Genomic DNA, 17,326 nt, shown 5'->3' with positions numbered 1-17,326 from the left:
AGACCTTGCTCCCGAGCTTCAGAGGGAGAGTCTTGAGGAAAATGAAGTTGAAACTCAAAACCCACCTAGAGAAAATTTCAAGAAAAGACCACTATGGGCCACCAAAAACTGTAGAAGAAGCTCAGAAGTATGCTGCCCCTTCAGGAACCTTCAGAGAAAGCAAAAGGCCTAACAAACTTACCAACTACGTTGCTCTCATGAATGATCTTTCAAAAGATGAACCTACTAATGTATCAGATGCACTTAAACATCAAGTATGGAAGAATGCCATGTTTGAGGAATACCAGTCCATAATGAAAAATGATGTTTGGGAGATTGTTCCTAGGCCAGCTGGAAAATCTGTTGTCACCTCCAAATGGCTCTTCAAAATCAAACATGCTGCAGATGGCAGTATTGAGAAACACAAGGCTAGATTTGTAGCCAGAGGATTCTCACAAAAGGAAGGAATTGACTATGAAGAAACCTTTGCACTTGTAGCCAGATGTACTTCAGTAAGAACAGTCTTAGCCATTGCAGCAGCAAAAGGATGGAAAGTACATCAGATGGATGTAAAGACAACATTTCTTAATGGAGAGATTGCACAAGAAGTATACCTAGAGCAACTTAAAGGGTTTGAGATTCATGATGTAGAATCTCATGTATGTAAACTCAAGAAAGCTCTTTATGGGCTTAAAGAGGCTCCTAGGGCCTGGTATGAAAGAATTGACACTTATATCGCAGGGCTAGGCTTCTCAAAGAATGATGCAGATCCAAATCACTACTATAAACAAGACAAAGGTGATATGCTGATATTGATTTTATATGTTGATGACTTGTTAATTACAGGGAGAGATCAACTCATAGATCAGTGTAAGAAAGACCTTGCTAAAGAATTTGACATGAAGGACTTGGGAGTCCTTCATTACTTCCTAGTTTTGGAAGTATGGCAGAATTCTGATGGCATTATACTAAACCAGGGTAAATATACCTTGGACATTTTGAAGAGATTTGGAATGCTAAACTGCAGACCCATGACCTCTCCAATGGAAACAAACCTTCATAAACTTAAGGAAGCAACAACAGAATCACAACCCTCAGATCCTACTTTATACATGCAATAGATTGGGTCCCTGATGTATCTTGTAAATACGAGAGCAGATATCTGTTATGCAGTTAATGCCTTGAGTCAGTTTATGTGTGAACCAAAGGAGATACACCTGGTAGCAGTAAAATATATCACGAGATATCTACAAGGTACCCTAAAACTTGGTCTCAAATATAAGAGAGTTGAACTAGATTTACACGGATTCACAGATTCAGATTGGGCTGGAAGTGTAACTGACAGGAAAAGCACCTGAGGATGCTGTTCAGTTTAGGTTCAGCCATGATATCCTGGATTAGCAGAAAACAGTCATCAGTAGCATAGAGTTCCACTGAGGCCGAATACATTGCAGCCTCCATGGCTGCTCGAGAGGTAGTATGGCTTAGGAAGCTGCTTGTGGGGTTATTCGGTGAACCAATGAAGCCTACAGTTATTCATTGCGACAACCAAAGTTGTATAAAACTTTCAGTGAATCCAGTGTTTCATGACAGATCCAAACATATTGAAATTCCATATCATTATGTACGAGACATGGTAGATAGGAATGTGATCCAATTGGAATACATTTGTACAGGAGATCAAACAACAGATATTCTTACCAAACCACTTTCAAGGGAGAAAGTTGATCACTTCAGAAAAGGTCTTGGTATGATTGAAATTTAACTTGCTTTGTACTCCTATACTTATTAAGATGTTTTATGTGTAAACTTCTTTGTCATGTTAGGACTTTTATGGGTTTAACCCCTTGTGTTCATGTCTAAGAGGTGACGATCTCTCAGATAATGAACACTTGTATGTAGACATTATAAGGTGACGATTTTATGATGTTCAAACCAGTTATCATGTTGGATCTTTGGTATGCCATGGATGTGCCATGATTGTGTTGTGGTAAAACATTTGGATAAAATGTTAGTGCACATACCACAACTTGGATAAGTTGAGAATTTAACTATTCTCATGTAATTATTGCGTGTTTAGGCAATACTGATATCATGTGATTAGGTGATATCTTGTCATCACAAGTTGATGTGATGAACTTTTGTATCACGCGTTTAGGTGATACTTCATGTCACGTGCTTAGGTGATGTGATCTCCCGTATCATATGATTGATGATACTTCATGTCACATGTCTAGGTGATATGACTCCTTAGAGAGTAAGATTATAAGACCATAATGAGAAATGTGATACTAGATATGTTCTCTTTCACTAATCTTCCCTAGCTAAGAGGGAGTATTGATACATGATAGCCTTGGTAAGATAAATGATTGAATGAGAGATAAATGAAGTCTCTCATTCAATCATCTATCTCATCGATAGACTATGATAAGACTTCAGTTATCATATATATATACATGAGATTATGATCATGATTCAGTTACCATATATTTATCATCGATTGTATGCATGATATACGGTATAGCTGTGATCGTATCCCTCGATTCATATATATAACCTTGCATATAAATCCCGATTAACAATCGGGTTCTTAACTAATGCCTAAATACCGATTAACATCAGTTACAAATCATAATGCATAGGATACCGATTGTTATCGGGTTTATTGTTAATGCATTCACACCGATTGGTATCGGGTTTATTGTTAATGCATACACACCAATTGGTATCGGGTTTATTATTAAATGCATATACACCGATTGGTATCGGGTTTATTGTTAATTGCATACACACCGATTATCGGTTAATTCGATTATGTTTTGAAGAGGCACGATCAAGTAATATCTTGATCGGTCATGTCTAATTGACATGACCGGTCAAGGTATTGCTTGATCTCCTTTATTTGCATATATATATCAATTGGTGAAATGTGGGAAGAACATCAAAATTTATAAATGCTCTTTCTCCATCTGCAACATACTATATAATAATCAGATTTATTATATTGTGAATTAACATATACTTGAAAGGAAGAATAACTTGAATATAACTTGCACCTTGAATTGAAAATTGAAATACATTTACAGATATCACATAGCACGTGATATCAGTACCGCATAACATGCGATACCTTCGATATAAAATAATTTGAGAATATTGAATTCTCTTATATCCAGGTTATGGTATGTGCACTGACATTACGTCACATAATGTCTACCATAACATATCATGGCACATCCATGAGTCAAGATGATATCAAGTCAGCATGCTCTGGCTTTGGAATGTCAGTCAATCTACCTTTTGCAAGTACCCTTTCTTCTTGGGATTGCATTTTCAGGGTATGGCCAGGTTGCTTGCATGCACACAATGTTAGGTGCATGCACTTCCGTACATTCCTTGATTGACATTTCCCTCCACACACAAGGGTCAAGGCTTCTCTCCCTTGATCAACGGTCTCTCCTATGTGACCAGTTTTCTATATAAGGCTGTTATGCCTCATTGTAAAGGGTTCTTTCCTTGCTGGTTTGAGCTATTCTATGCTCTTTCACTTCTCTTGAAGACTTGTATTTATCTTGCAATTCTGCAATTGTAAGTTTGGCCATTGGTCTTATAATGAATTGAAATCATCATTCTTGCCTTACTTCAATTTATGTATGTTGTGTATGTATTCTTACCTTCATCATAAGTGTATGTTTGTGGCTTTCTTTCACATATATGTTGTGTTAACCTGTTTCTGGGTGTGACTTGTGGGAAACCTTCTCCCCTCTTGACATTCAACAAGTCCTAACCTCCATACGTGCATTAAGGTCATTCATGCAATTGAAGTTTGTGCATGTCTTAGGTATTTCAGTTGATTCCTTGTGCCATTTCGGGTGGGGAGAGAAACATCTCTTATCTTGGTGCATCACCTCCTTTCATTTTAAGCATTTCTTTCTTACCTTTTCCTCTGCAAGTTGTTAGGATAGGTTTAGAAGTAAAATTTGGAGTGTTGGGTTGGTTCAACACTTGCACTTGGATTGAGAAGGAAGCCGACCTTCTCCGGAGATTCAACCCCCTTGCGCAAGGTCCGACACTTCGGGCTTGTTTTGATGTTTCACAAGGTTGCTGAGTTGATAGCTCAACAAGGGTGCAAGCTTTTGTGATAACAGGTACATTTTGTGAACCACGTCATTCGGGCAATGACAATTGAGTTCAAAATATTTCACCACCTTTCTAGCCCATACCATGCCCAAGCCAACAGTCAGGTGGAGTCCTCAAACAAGGTTTTGGTTTGAATCATATTCAAGTCTTGTAGAGTGGAACAAGAGGACTAGGAAGAAAGACTTCCAGAAATACCATGGGCATACCGTTGGTGGTGATATGAACATCATAAATTACCTTAGAAGATCGCACTAGCTTAGTGGAGTTGTTGCTTTGCATGGCAAAGCAAAGTCTACTAGAATTTCACTATACCATTCATAGTCTCTTACATTCTTAGGATTAGATTAGCTTCCTAAACCCTCTCTCTTTTATCTTTTCAAGTCAAATAAAATTCCACGTTCCAGCAGTATTCAAGCAAAAGTTCAAGTAAAATGTAAGTCCACCTTGTGATTCCAGTAATATCACATCAAACCATTGAGTCTATCCAAATATAAGGTCAAGATTTGACTATCGAAACCTTGGAGTCATCTTGTATGAATACGAAGTTTAGCATAAGAGGAGATTTTGTTTAAGAGAGGATAAGATACTTAGTATTTTATTTTGTTTGAAGGTGTCATAAAAACACATCAACAAGGCTGGAATAATCCTTTTTCGTGGAATCCTTCTCAAAAGATTATCTGGAGAATGTTTCCCTATTCTCAAGCATCATGCACAAGACTCAAGAGGCAATGTCAAGATGGGAGAAGATTTTTTGCAAGTGTGAAAAGGATATAGCTATTATGGAGTACAGAGTTGAATCTGTGCCAAGTGTCTTTGTGGGGGAGCTTGAAAATGTCATGACCGGATTCATAGCGTTTGCCGTCAAAGAGAGGGATAGTGGGCGCCCTATTTTGGGCGATGATCTATTGAATGCATAATGAAGTGGTAGGCTATTAAATACATAGTGGACATCCTATTTTGAGTGATGGGCTATTAAATACATAGTGGGTGTGATGCCCTATTAATTGTCAGGCCCACCACTTGGCACCACATAGGTCATTTCTGGTCAAATCCTAATTAGGGTTTGCATGGAGAAATCTCGACCCTTGATTTCAATTTGATCTTGGCTGTCCATCACATTTTTTGGGGCCTATAAAAAGGGTTTGCCCCTTCATTTGTAACAAAGGGAGAACTTGTATGAAATTGTTGCTATAGACTATCAAGATAATAAGAGTAACTCATCGAATTTGGTGATGACTTATGTTGTTTTGAAGTTTGCATGGTTTCACTTCCTCAAGTAGATTAGATTTGTTTTCAAGCAATTAGATGAATGAAAAGGATAATGTTGTTTTGTGGTGAAATTAGTTGCTCATACCTTTTCCAAATAGATGATTTCTATTTGCAGTGTAAGGTTGGTTTGAGCCTTTTTATGTGAATGTTTAACTTCGATCATCGAATGTACATTGTTCTCCTTGATGGTGCGAAAATTATTATCACAACCCTTGAAGATTGCACCTCCTTTGCGAGGTTGTTTAAGTTGGCGAAACAAAGTGTGGTAGATTTCACTTGAGCAGTTATTGTCTTTTAAGTTCCTTGGAATTAGAATAGAGTCTCTCAAACCCTTATTCTCATTTACTTTCTGCATATTTCATTGAAAATGTTTATAAAAGCACTATTCATTGCCAAAACATTCGCAGTATTTCCTTGAGGTTCAAAATTGTTTAAGTCTCCTTAGAAGATCATTTCATAGTGCATAAGCCCCCCTTGGATTACTAGCATACATCAAGCCAAACGAGCTCATATCCAACACAGTCGAATGTTTGCAGTAGGAACCTTGGAATCACTTGTATGATCTTTCACAATCTTAGCATACACAGGATTTTGCTCAAGAGAGGATAGAGTGTTCTTTGGAAACTTTAATTTGTGTTGGTGTGGTTGTAAAACACCCATCAACACATAGCAACTAGGCATCCACTTTGGGAGTGGGGTATAGTTGCACTTGCATGTTTGTGCTTGTTGGCATGTTATTTGCATGTCACCCAAAGTTGGGTGTGTAGGTTTGCATGTTGTGCATATTAGCTGTTGGAGAGTAATGGAGCTCTCAATATTGACCAAATTTGATTGGCTGTGGGTTAGGTGCCCATGTGAATGGTGTGTGATCATTTGATTGTTTTACTTTTTGCTAACTTTGCAAGTTGCACATGAGGAGGTGGGCATAAGGTTTTTTGCAGGTGTTTTGTTGCCTCTTATTTTTAGACACCATAGTGGTATTCTCACATCCAACTCATCTGTAAATTGGTAACTTTGGTTAGTAGTTTCATAAGTTGTTTTGTACATTAGAGAAGTAACAAAGCGTTACAAAAATTGTTAGAGAAATGTTGTGTTGATGTAAACTTCTTTGAAGGATTAATACAAGCATTGGATCTCTTTGGGTGTGGAGTTTTTTCCTGCAAGGGTTTCTCCATGTAAAAACTGTTATCAGTGGTATTGCTGATTTTATTTATTATTGTTGAATGCTCTAATCACATAATCATCATTGTGGGTAATCTTGGAAATCTATTTTCAGATTTGCATCACTTTGTTTAAGTTAATATTATAATAGTTTCACCTTGATCTCCAACAATAACCTTCTTCGAATGTCGTACATGTTCATCCCTAGTAGGCTAGTCTTGTTGAAAACCAAAATGTTATCAAGATATAGTTCCACAAGCCTGTTAGTGTAATCTCTAAGTATGTTGGCATAACTAATGGAGATGATGATGAGAAGATGACCGGTAAAGTTGATATGATCAGGTATATGTTGTCATTAATGTCAACTAGTTTGACTAGATGCAAAACTTGTAGAGGAGAGAAGGAAAAGCTGAATCATGCATTGCGGTTGAGATATGTGACTTGGAAAATCTGTGTTGATTCAGGTGTTGCGGTTCAGAATATATGTTCATAACATTGGTACGAGTCTGTGATTGAAATCGCATCACGTTTGGTGAACCGGAAAGCACATTTATAATTGACTGTTAAGAGCTTTGTGAAGAAGAATGAATACCGGTATCAGATCTTTAACCGGTAATGATTTAAGGTTTGGCGGTGGATCTTATCATGATCATAACTTAGTGATGACATGTTATAATCCATGTGTAATGATAAGATGGTATTTGAGTGCGTACAAGGATCGGATTTCTTGGGAAACAACAAAGTGCTTAGAAAAATGATACAAGGGTTTGATTGCTTATCATATCGATGTGCGGTGATCATTCAAGGGCGGAAATCATCTAGAAATTTGTTGTAATGATCTGTAATGTATTTTGGCGGAGTGTTTTGCCGTGCTAAATGTAAATTCATTATATCTTGTTGATGTAATTAAGGTTTGTAGCCACCCTAACTGAAAAGTGTATTTAGGGCTAGTTGGAGAAGAGATTTTGTGTCGGTGGTTTGATAAGTAGGTATTGCCGAACCAATTTGAAGTGTCTGCATGTGTGTAGCAGAGTTGTGTTGAAAAGGATCTGTACTAGCAAGCACAGAAGTGCTGTAATCAAATCATTTGCCTTGTTGTTCCCTAACAGTTACAACAGTTTGAAACCCCTTAATCGGGTAGATCCTAACAGGTCTGATATTGTAAATCCCTTCACCAGGTGGCTCATTAACTTGAGTTCGAAATCCTCTAACAAGGTTACTCTTAACAGGGTAGAGCTCCTAAGAGGGCTGAGGCAAAATCCCTTGACCTGGTGATTCCTAACAGGGCTAAGGCAAAATCCCTTGACCGGGTGATTCCTAACAGGGTCTGCTCTTAACTGGGCATATTGTAAGCTCTTAACCGGGCACATTCCAAAAGAGTGCAAATACATATTGCAGGTGCTAATGCCCACTGTGGTTTTCCCAGTTGGGTTTCCACATCAAAAATCTTTGTATTTATGTGGTGGATGCATTGTTGATTTTTGCATTTGATATCTTTACTTTGTTTGCATATTGATGAACACTTGAGTGAATGGTTTGTTAAATCAGCTTAGAAGATTGTTTGAGTAGTTACTAGTACAGTTTTGTGAAGGGTTGTAGATTTGTTTTATTATTGATTCACCCCCCTCCCCCCCACCCGCTCCTCCTCTTAGTAATAACCGGATCCTCATAATAACAATATGCATTTGTGTGTGAATAAAGAATGTAATCTAAGTATGGATAAAAAACTATACGAATCAGATGTATGAGAACTATGTTATGAGTAGTACTCTTATGAGGTGAGCTGTTTCCTGATTGTTGCACTTCTCCTTCGTTAAATCTCTAATTAAATTACATTCAAGGAATCACCATGAATATGGTGGGGTCTCCATCATAGAGATGGATTGTACACATTCATGTAATATAAATCAAGAATACTATGTTCCGTAATATAAATCAAGAATACTATGTTGAGTATGTTCCATTGATCTACGTAATTTCACCAACAGCAGCAACTATGGCCAGAAAAAAGAAAACAAGATTTTACACGGTATGGCAACATAATTAATGAATAAAAAGAGGTGTTATCAGCAGATAATGTGTCTCATTTACACAAGAGCTTGGCCACATCTATGCAGCATGCTGGATACATTCTTTAACCAAATAAATATTTTAATTAACTTGTTAGATCTAATACATGATGTTTCTAAATTCTAATTTTTTATTTTGTTAAAAAATGCATCCAGCATGGTGGATAGATGCAGGTGAAGGGATTGGTAAAGAGTGAGGCAGGTATTCAATGGGTAGATGTAATCTGGTGTACCTCATTATATGAAATGTCTGGTAATTTATGAGGAGAGATCATGTAGGGCAGGAACTAAAAAGGTGTAATTCATATATTTATTTTTGTAATGAGAAACTACAGGTGTCTGCCATTTATGGTAGACATAAAGTTATGGACAGTGAGATGCAGTGACAATGTTACAACTCCATTACAGGCTATGCTGATGTAATGGCTTTTAGCAATCAACTGTTTATTTGTTGCCTTCCTTGCCGCTGAATCTGTCCTTTTACCAAAAGTACAACATTATCTTTTTTGTTTTCCTTTCAGGTCTGGTTCGCAGACGCTAACTAGAACAGTTCACTGGCTTTTGTGTTTGACAGGGGTTGCGTCAACAGGGCTTCTTGGCTGTATAGGCTAAGATCCAAATGGAGGGCATGTTTGATGGCAAAAATATAAGCAATGTAGGTGATAGTTTTTAGGTGATGGCTATGTATCCTGTATATTCCTTGTTGATGCTTCAGAAAATTACATCTTGTATAGATCTCTATGGTTTCTTATTAGTTAAATGATTTAAGAAATTGATATTTATAATTTTTAACCATAAATTTTAGGGTTTCAATACAAAATATATATGCCCTAGCTTTATTAGGGATTTACTGTTTCCGTTGTTTTGGTTGTGTTACTTATGACTTCTTTTAAGTGCAAGTTTTGGAAATTTTTATTAGCATAAATACTGTAATCATTCACTAGAGCATTTTTCCTCTGCTTATTATATTGACAATGTGGCATATTTGGTAGGAGGGTTGCTCTTGGCCTGAGTGTTTGATAACTTGTTTTTAGGTCTAATAGCAATAATTATATTTTATTGCACCAGTGTTAGCATAGGTATTTAATATTTATGTTTTACTCTGATGGTCTAATTGATTGGTGGGTGGTAGATGGTCACATGTAACGAGGAAAGATGCCTTGAGAATTCTTTGGTAATTTTTGAAGGACCCCTTGATGAAGCTATGCGAGTTAATTGTTGAGACTGAGACATCATGAGTGTCATAGAAGAGGTGGCTGCTAAAAGCTTGAGACACCTGCACCAGCATAAGAATTACAATTCATAGAGAAAATATTATGTGATGCTTTTCGCAATTTGAAAGTCTGAGCAGTATTGCTTTTCAGAGACATTAGCGATGGATAAGACATCGACCTGTTGCGGTACCAGAAGTCCACTGTAAGCTGATCCAAGATGATCAGTTGAAATAGAGAAAAGAAAAATAGGTTGCTGAAGATTGAATTCATTAGTTGTCTATAAAACAGCAGCAGTCGCTTCACTTCTATCTAGTGAGCAATTCCAGGTCTGACTGACAGAACTGGAGCTAGATGCAGAGCTGCCACCAGAAATTGCAGCTGCAGATTCCAAAATATTGCTTCTCATTATTTTAGCGGTTGCTATGCCCACTGCCACTGACAGAAGCTGCAGCAATATGATAACAGGCAAACCAAAAACATCTTTAGTCTGCAGAAAACAAACATTCATTAAACCCATGAAGTTATCTGTATACAAATGTTATCTATACATAAATAGTCCACAAAATGTGAACATAGAATTCTAGTACCTCAAAGGGTATCGAGTGGTTCTTTTAACCTCATTTTAGTTTGTTTTTATGAAGATATTATTTCTATGGTATTTGGACTGTAAATTTGCATAAGCTGGTGCCGCATGGATAAACTCTTTTTCCTTGAGAGGCAACATGGGTCCAGGTTCAAGAGCATTTGGTACTGCTGTTCCCATTATGCTATTTTCATCTTGTGTTGGTTGTCAATGGAGTTGATTATATGGACATGCATTGCACAGCAATTTCATTAATATTGTGATGGCAAAGTTAAGGAAGGAAGCTGCGCAAACAATTTTAGTCAAATTTACATTCATTCCAATAGTTTGTACTAAATAAAAAATTATAGAAAAGAATATAGCCAAGTAAACTAGTGGTGAGTATAAAGAAACTTGTGGTAGGAAACTGCATTGTTGCCTATGACCTCTATAGTTTTAAAGAATATAATTTTCTTTTACAAACATGATACAAAATGGGCAAACTTTAAATCTAACCGTGACTAGAATATTTTTCTCCCAAGGAATCATTATTAATAGAGATCCTTCACATCATTGTTAAACTAAGTCTTTTCTGCCTTAATTTTTTCACAGGATTGCTAAAGTCTTGATGTTTCAAGGGCTGGATAAACTTATAAACATCTATAATGGAATAGAGAAAGTAACACTGTAACATCATTTCATGGAAAGCTTTGTAAGAACCAGTAAACAACTCATTCATTACAACTTGGACGAAGAATGCCAAAGAAATTCTTAACAGTCACTTTACAGTACTTAATCTCAGAAGAGCAAATGATATCATCTATGGTGTCAACCTGCTCTTCACTTGAAGATGCTCCTGTCACAGATAGAGGTGCTAGTCAGAGGTAGCAGCTGCTACAAAGTGTTTATTAACTATCATTCAAAATAAACATTACCATAAGTGTGAGACCCTACCCTGACTCAGTTTGACATTTTCAGTTATTTGCATATTGAGACTATTATGGATGCTTTATTTTATGCTTTATGGATTTAGAACTTATATGATTCCATGATTGGATCACATTGACATATGTTGATGTTTTATTTTATGCATGATGATTATGAAACTTTGTATGTTGCTAGAATAGAATTATTTTGAAATGGTGAATGTCATTATTGGAATTTGAGGACTTCATTTTGATGATAGAAAAATGACGCTTATTTTATAAAAGGTTCAATTTTGAGAATTATGTTAATTGCTTATGTGAAATCAAATTTAATTGAATGAGATATTGAATTATTGTTGCCAATGTATGAGTGGTTGATGTGCAATGAAATCCATGTATTTAATTATGTATAATTGTGATTACTTGGAATTACTAATGTGTTAATTGAGATGCGCAGGAAAATTATCCATGTGACCATGAAATTTATATGGAGAATCAAACCTAGACCAATGTACGCTTGTTAAGCCAGGGGTTGTCTATTTGGAGAGACAACACCTCGTTTGTAATATATTTTATTTGTGAAGTGTATGATGCTTGAGTGTTAAAATTATATTTTATGTATATGTGTAATCCTACAAGAGACAAATTCCATGTGTGATTTTTATATTGTATTTTTATTGTGTCACTTGACACGTGCTGATTAGTGTCATTGATTTTGACTTGTCTCTTGGAGGGAGTTTTGTTTCTACCAAAGCCATTCAAAACATGAGTGTGGTCCCAAATTTGCCTTGGGTAGGGAGTCTTGGGAGTGGTCAACTCAGGTTTGACCCGTAGGTAAACTTCAGTTGGGTTTCTAAAGGGTTAAATGGACTCCTAGGGTCAGTTTTAGGGCTTTTCCAAAGGTCCAAAGGGTATACCTATGGGTTAGGGGTATTTTGAAACATGTGACTTCTCCCATGTGACTGTTTAGTCACCTCAAAAAGTGGTTTTTCCAAGGTGAGCGAAAATTCAATTTAGAAGGTTCCTCTTAGGATAGACAACCTTCCCTTTTGATGTCAAACTCTCTTCCCCATCTTCTCTCACCTTTTCCCTTTCCAATTTGAGTAATGTGTAAGAGTTTGGGAAGAGCAACCAATGGGAACTCTCACCTCACCTAAGGGGTTGGGAAGTGTGTGAGAGTCCTTCTTAGGCAAGAATGAGAAACTTAGTGAGTAATCACCCACTCTCCATGGTTGGAGATGATGCACTTGTTTGAAAAATTAGTGGTAGAATAGAATCTTTGGGAAAGATTGGGAAAAGTTTGTGTGGATTTGGGCAGCTCATCCCCAACTAAATCTAACATACCTATTGGCAGAATAAGGTTGGTTTACTTCCTCTTATTTATGTTGTTTATGTTGTTTTGTTGAAGGAAAGAAAAATTTGTTGAAAGAGTTGTGTTTATGTAAATTGTTGTTGAAAAAAAAAAGGGTGTAAGCTTTCATTTCTATGTTCTTTTTTGTTTATGTGTTCTTGTTTTGGGAGTGTCCAAGACCATCCTACCTTGGGTTGGAAGGAGTATGACAGCCTTGGGTGAGGGGCTCTCCTTATGGAGAGTGATCTCAAGGGTGTCCTTTGTGACCCTTGCTGCATAGCCTTGTGTATGCATTTGGGGGTCATAAGGGGAGAAAATATGGCCTTTGAGCCTTTGGGGGTCATAAGGTATGGAGGTGTATTTTTGTTGCATTTGTATTGCCATGAGGTGGCTTGAGCTGTATTTTGGCTTACAATCTCCCCAATGGTATTTGGTCCACTTCCACCCGTGGAATGATCATCACAAAGTGTGGTGAAAGTGTAGCTTGGGATGGGAAGATGTGTGTTGAGTGTATGCCCTATTTGTTGTGTTGTTTGCTTGTTTGTAACCCGTCTAGTGCTTGGTTCTCCAAGTTCGGGGGTGACTTTTAGTAAGCCTAGGCTGGGAGGTGAGCTCTCCATGGTCAAGTTGTGTTTTATTGCAGGTTGCTTGGGATGGGGAAAAGAATGAATAAAGAGCTTTGTTGCTGTTTTGGGTTGCAGAAAAGTGTTGAAGAAAAAAAAGAAGAAATGTATTCAATATTGTAGTTTGTATAAAAAAAAGGGGAATGTGAGCTATGTTGTATTTATTTTCAAGAAAAGAAGTGTGATTATTTTATTTATATTACCATGAAAAGAAAGATATTGTTGGGTTTTCAAACCCATTTGTATTCATATTTACTTTGTATCTATCTTTGCTAAAGGAATATATAATTTTCCTACTTGGTTGGTTTTGCAAAAAGAAAGGAGAATAGTATTAGCTTGTATTTAAATCTTCATGTTTTACAAGAGAAAAAAAAAATGAAGTAGATGCATTCTTGTGTAATCTGAAAATAAAATTAGTTGTTACTACATATTCCTTTATGTTATTTATGCTGTTGTAAATTTAATTAAACCTGTCATTTTTCCATTTAAAGCAGAAATAAATCTTATTATAGTAGTCTATTTCTTTTCAAAAAAAAAATTAGCATTTAGTTTTAGTTTGTTTTGTTATAAAAAAAAAAGAATATATATTAAGTTGTTGTTAGAATGCATTGTAAATGTTAGTTGTAGAATGCTGTTTTTAAACAAAAAAAAAAAAAAAAAGAATATTCAACATATATATTTCTTCAATGTTTTAAAAAAAAAAATTACTCTTTCCCATCATTCAAACTACAAATAACATTAGTAAAATCCCTGCAAGCATCCTGAAGTTATACAAAACAATAATCCCATAAGCTTGCCTAAATGAGTTATGAGGGGTAATATATATATATATATATATATATAGCTGTATATGTATTCTCTTCATTTAAATACTAATCTGAAAACTTGGTTATAAAAAAAAAGTGATGTATTACAGATTTAATAATACTAAAGAAGAAGGAGGAAACTGATAAACTTGTTAAATAGGTCATTTATATATATATATATAATTCATTATTAGTGAAATCTGCCAATCCCAAAATAAAACTATATGTAATCTCTTATATATATATATATATATATATATATATATATATATATATAAACAAAATATATAAACATTTCGCATTGTATTTTTTTAACAAAAAAAAAAATAAAAAAAAATATATTTCGAACATATTGCGGACCGGGGGAAAGGGCCATGAAACCCTACCCTCGCCGGCCGCCTTCTTAACCTAGCGGGCGTCGCAGTGAGCGGACACTGCTCGCGGTGGGCCGCCGTAGTGAGCAGGGCGAAGCCCGCCACTGCGACGACCCACAACGGCAGTGACCGCCACTGTGGCACCCCGCAGTGGGCGGCAGCCGCTCCCTGCGGGGTGCCATAGTGGCCGCCGCCCGGCTCTCCCCCTTCCTCCTCCGCCATGTTAAAGCAAGGAGAAAGATAATAACCCCGGCTCGGCCCTGCGCGCGCTGCCGTGGGGAGAATATGAAGCAAGATAGCGCCCACTCCTTCACCTGCACACACACACACACAAATTAAAGGAGATACACACACACAAAAAAAAAAAGAAGATAAAGTATGTTTTACACACATGCCCTAACCCTATTTTCGGGTTAGGGCAAACACATTTAGGTTTTAAACTAAGATGTGTGTGTGTGGGAGTGATAACAAAAAGGGGTGAAATAATAAAATAGGAAGAAGAGCTATTCCCCCCCCCCTTTTCTAGAATATTCTTATAAAAATATATATATAAATATACATACCAATATATATGTATTTGTATATATATATAAGTAATTTAAATTTGCTATAGTTGTTTGGAATTCAATTAGTTAGTTGTAAAATTAACTAATGCTCTTTTAAATTAGTAAATAAATGTAGGAGCATTGTAAGAGGGAGATTTTAAATTCTTGGGTAGAATAGACCCCCTTTAAAAATAATAATAATAATAACACAACGATAATTGTAGGGTCAGGTGGCCCATTTAAATTTCAAATTTATAAAGAATTTTAATTTCTGGAGTTCCTAATTGATAGGGTTGTTAAATTTAATAATTAGATCCTTTTATTTAGGCTCTGGGTAAATAAAAAACTATAAGAGATCATTAGTCAAATAATTTTGGAAATTATATTTTAAGTTTGAGATTAATTGCTAGAGAGTGTAATTATTTATTAATGGAAGATTAGTGAAAAATTATTTTGGGGAAAGATTAGCTCGCTTATAACTTAGTTAATTTTATCACCAAATTAAATTAATGGTTTGATTTACTCAAAATATAGTTAAGACCAAACTAGATTTGCATTATTTTAATTAAGTAAGTCGTTCTAAGTTAAGTATTTTTTAAAAAAAAATTATTCCGTTCGAGCCCAAAAGTTTGGGCATGACAATAAGGGAATTGTCAATGTGGTTAAAGGTGTGCCTCTTAGGTTACTTGTTGTGGTGCAATTTGCATTGGATTCTGAATCCCGTGGCAAGTGTACTATCAAAAGCTGGAATTGTATGAAACCAAAGTATAGGTGGAGAAAAGAAAACTTAGAACAGTGTTGGAAAGTATATGCTAGTAGACCTACCCAACTGCTTGATCAATGACAACCTTTTTATCAGAGAAACAGGAATCGCCATGAATCACCTAAACTCGGCGAGTTCGAGTCCGAGTCATGCTCACCGAGTCTTTGGGACCCGGACTCGGACTCGTCCGAGTCTGCCGAGTTTGGCCCAAACTCGCCAAACTCGGCTATTGCCGGGGTTAAGTAAAATGACAAAAAAAAAACATTTTAAAAAGTTTTTTAAAAATGAATGGTCTTGTCTTTGTTCACTACAACCTCCGCTTGAGAATGAGAAAAATTAGGGTTACAACATGTCAGCCAATAGAAAAATAACACCCGACGCCTTTATTAAATAATAAGTTTTTTTGGCCTTGCCAAGGGGCATTGCCCCTTGACCCCACCTTGGGGGCGTTGCCTCCAAACCCCCGTCAAAAAATATGGGGGGAAACTCCGTCGATAGAAGTAGGAAAAAGTTAACCGCTGAGTTTGATACTGATTGGATCGACCAGGGAGATATAGAGCCCGAGATTGTAGCCATGGCAGAGGAGGAGCGAAGAGCACGAGCACAAATAGGAGATTCAGAGGCAGATAGTGACATGGATGTCCTTGATGTTGGTGAGCATGGCATGGTGTCACAGGGAGCGGCTATGGCTTTCGAATCATCTAGGACCTACCTTAGACGCCTTCGCAGGGGGCCGGGGTCGGAGGGTGCTGCTGTGCAGGCTCCTATGAGCCATAGGCTTATAGTTGTATTTACCTTTGGTATTTGTATGAAACATTTGATGATGATCATATGATGACATGGATTTTTTATTTCATGAGTTTTGTAATATTGTATACATTTGACAATAATTATATATCTATGTTTGTTATTTCCTTCAGCTACAATTTGTATTTATGCTTATGTGATTGATGTATACTTGTGTATGTAATCAAATGAGCCGAGTTTGATGATGTTATTGTGTCTTTAAGGTGTATTCAATAAAGGGTGCCTGAAACAAATTTTAAATCTTTAAAAATCTCTAAATTTCTTGAGTTTTTCACTTTCCCAAGTCTAGCCAATTCTGAAGTCGAGTCTGACTCCAAGTCTCGAGTCGGAGTCCGATTCGACTGAACTGAGTCCGAGCCGAGTCCGAGTCCTGTTTCTTTGATACACATACATATCAGCTTTATTTGCCACTGGGTCATGTTTGACATTGTTTCATGTACTCCTGAGTATTGTTTAACGAGTAAAGCATTACTCTGGAAAAAATCGCGATTAATGGCAGGGGGCACCGACTGATTCCCCTCTAGTCGGGTAAAAATCGTTGACCTAAGTCAACGATTTTTCTGTCGATGCAACCCCTAATAATCACGTTGCAAATCGCGATTAAAACCTGTGTAATAGCATTTTCATAGGGTTTTTTCAATTTTAAGTGCCCACAATCAATCAAAACAGCGATATTAGTTTGCCGGCTAGGATAGGTCGTGATATCTGTTTGCATCGCTTCGATCGGCATGTTTGAG

The 17,326-nt window shown here is 36.7% G+C and overlaps 1 protein-coding gene across 6 annotated transcripts in view; it reads left to right on the top strand.

The window, feature by feature from the left end:
* The window catches only part of LOC131069338 (pentatricopeptide repeat-containing protein At3g22470, mitochondrial), a 37,151-nt gene extending 26,525 nt beyond the window's left edge, over positions 1-10,626 (top strand). For 3 of the 6 annotated variants that reach the window (XM_058004708.2, XM_059207973.1, XM_059207972.1), the window contains exon 5: positions 9,193-9,743. The gene's annotated coding sequence lies outside the window, so the exon portion shown is untranslated. The other 3 variants (XM_058004709.2, XM_058004706.2, XM_058004710.2) reach the window with 2 other exon arrangements.
* The last annotated feature ends 6,700 nt before the right edge of the window (positions 10,627-17,326 follow it).

This window comes from Cryptomeria japonica, chromosome 7 (genome assembly GCF_030272615.1).
Source record: "Cryptomeria japonica chromosome 7, Sugi_1.0, whole genome shotgun sequence".
In the NCBI taxonomy this organism is placed as follows: domain Eukaryota; kingdom Viridiplantae; phylum Streptophyta; class Pinopsida; order Cupressales; family Cupressaceae; genus Cryptomeria; species Cryptomeria japonica.
This window is presented reverse-complemented; position numbering and strand designations above follow the sequence as displayed.